Source organism: Liolophura sinensis, chromosome 2, assembly GCF_032854445.1.
Source record: "Liolophura sinensis isolate JHLJ2023 chromosome 2, CUHK_Ljap_v2, whole genome shotgun sequence".
Lineage (NCBI taxonomy): Eukaryota > Metazoa > Mollusca > Polyplacophora > Chitonida > Chitonidae > Liolophura > Liolophura sinensis.
The window spans coordinates 7,416,966-7,420,124 of NC_088296.1; positions in this window are offsets into that span (position 1 = coordinate 7,416,966).

Consider the following 3,159-nt stretch of genomic DNA (forward strand, 5'->3'; position numbering starts at 1 on the left):
TTGTACTGGTGCCTGCAGACGGCTAAATGTTAAATATTAAATGTTTACAAAATTACGATAGGATTATGGTGTAACTAGATCCATTCTCAGTTCTGAAACAGATGGATGTACTTCAGTGCGCCACAGGGGCTGACCTAGACATTAAACTGTTGTTGGATTTTATGCTTCAATTTTGTAGCGGCTTCTAAGAAGAGAGCATTGCTCACCTAGTTATTGAGGACTTCAGAGAAAGCTCCTTGGCTTAAACACAGCGTTTCAATAATTTTACTGTAATTTCTGAAAGAAAACAGCAACAAACATCCCTTGTATGCGAGAAAGACAAAGGAATAAAATTTTAATTCTTGAGTTCTAATAAATTCGGAGAAAATAAATTTTAAGCGGTGCTCAGTGAAATGCTGTCTTCTCATCCACATAAAACTTTGGCACCCCTTATAAATTTAGCAGTGTCTCTGATACGTGTTATTGGGAAACTGCTGACTGTCAAACTGTAAATGAACGACAAAAAATGTAATTATCTAATTTGAGCAGTGTGACTAAGTCAGCATATGGTCTGTTGGGGAGATGAGTGCGGTTTGATCTGACATAATTTTTGAAACTGTCGTTGAATATTACGCTGCTTGTAAATCAACTGATTTTACGTCTGTAAATGGTACAGACCTGCCTTTGTGGAATTGCCCTTCGGCTGCATGTAACTAAATCGTTGTAAACGATTGTGTTATGAAGTAGTTCTGTGTTATCATGTCATCTCATGGAGTGAATGGGTAAAGGATACCTCATAGCTTGGGCCGCACAATCTGACAGCATCGTGTTCGATTGGATAAAATTCTCAAGATGGCTGCTTTGATTCACACCAATCATTTGTGCAGTGTTGTCATTTGTTCTGCATGATATGCGGTGAAATCTCATTAAAATAATAAAGTATGATACTTTTTTGAAAGCTTGAGTATCCTGCTTTCAACTGAAATATGTTTTAGCCAGGTGCTGTCTTGCCCTTTAAGTATTTTTCCCTCCTCTTGTGACGTAAGGTAGGATCCAAGTCCTTGTGATCAAAGAAGGAGTTCAATGATCCATGTATCTCTGAGAGAGACTTTCATGATAATGATTTGTACAGAAGAGAAAACTGTTCAGAAAAAAAAAAAATCCTTACAGAATATTGATGTTATTTATTCAATAGATAGCTTTGGAGTTACCTCATTAAAACAAAGAGTTCTTCAGTAGCATATCAATGCAAATTGACACTGCTGCTTTATGGTATGGTATGTAGAGTTGCCTATCCGTTAAAGTGGCCGGTAAGCTTATGGTTAGAGCGTCCATCTCAAAGTCGAGAGATCAGGGATCAAACCCAGGTCATGTCATACCAAAGACTTCAAAAATGGTACATGTACTTGTTGCTGCCTTGCTTGGCACTCACCATGAGAAGGTTAGAGTGAAAAAACATGACTGGTTGCCCAGGTGCCAGTGTAATGTTACTGAGTGGGGTGTCGTTAGTGGTGTCTTCGGCATAACACTTCAGTGGCAGCCTCACTTTGGTGTCATGGACATGCCCTGCCACATGAAGACACATTATATGCACACACACCCAATGACTGTTTGTCGTCAGGTGACTGTAAAGTTGTTAAATGCGACGTACAACCCCAAGCATTCATTCATTCATTCTTTAAGTAGCTGTATTTGTGTTAAGATAAAACTACCCACACTGCCATAGAATGAACAAATGAACAGACTATTCATGATGGTGGAAAGTGCCTAGTTTTGTAGAAATCACTTTTTCATTTTTTTATTTTGCTGATGTGGCAGTATTCACAGTCTAACGTTCGATGAAGCAAGTACATGTGTCTATATGTAATACACTAACAAGTCCATCAGCAACTTGCCAAAGGTCAGTGGTTTATGCACTGCACTTCGATATCCTCCACTTATAAAACTGACTGCTGTCATGTAATTAAGTAAAAATGCCGGAGCATAGAAGTAAGCCTAAAAATATGAAATAAATAAATTAATAGGTAAGCTAAGTGACTAAAGAGTGATTGTCAGAACATAAAAATAGGTGTTATAAGGGTTATGACTTTCAGTGTGAAGAAATAATGTGGCCATGTGCTCATGACTAATCTATTGCAAGTTATAATTCTGGAAAAACAAAGTAAATATAAAATAGTTACATATCTTGACTTGAATAAAAAAAATCTGTAGTGGTAATAAAATCTGGTAATATTACGTTCAATAAATTAGTACGAAAAAAATGAGACCCACCTAAATGAAAAGTCGGCTGGAACATTAATTATCAAATTTATCAGGGGGCCTCAGTGGCTGAGGTGGTTATCATGCCAACGCGGCACAATGACCCAGGAATCTCTCATCGATGCGGCCGCAGTGAGTTCAAGAACAGCTCATGCTGGCTTCCCCTCTGGTCGTGTGTAAGAAGGTCTGTCTGCAACCTGTGGATGGGCGTGAGTTTTCCTCTGCCTGGTTTCCTCGCACCATAATGCTGGCTGCCGTTGTATAAGTGAAACATTCTTGAGTTTGGCGTGAAACACCAATCAGATAAATAAATAAATAAATATAAAATGTATCCATAGCTGCAAGGAATCCATGAATATTTTGTAATTTCCAAGGGACATAATCCAGTATAGAAAGAGTATTTTGGACAGTGTGTATGGTTATCGCCCCTGGTGATCTTGACCTGTCAATCATTAGTGTCAAATGCACACAGCTGATTTCAAGGATGTCTTGCAGGCCGTGTAAATTCATTATTACGTGTTGTTGTCAAGTCGAAATCAGTCCAGAACCAAATATATTTGAAAAGAAAATTGAATTCATTGTTTGTTCATTGTGACTCATGTTGGGCGTTAGGAAGAAAACGCGAAAGCGCTAAAAAGGGCAAAGAGAAATGAGGTCAGCAGGATAAAGGTCAAAGGTCACAGCTGTCGGCTGCAAAAAGTGTTACACTTTTCCGCGTTATGTTTAATAGTTTTTAACGAATTTTGCCGCATGCGGCAGCTGACTAGAGTTGTCATTAGATTTGGAGCCCTTTCACAGTGGGGAGGAACGATTTTTTTTCACATTCAACTTTCCGTAAATCTTCGACAACATTGCAGAATCTTGTTGTCACGTGACCTGGCGAACGACATAATAACAAACAGAAATTCGCTGGGTAACAGA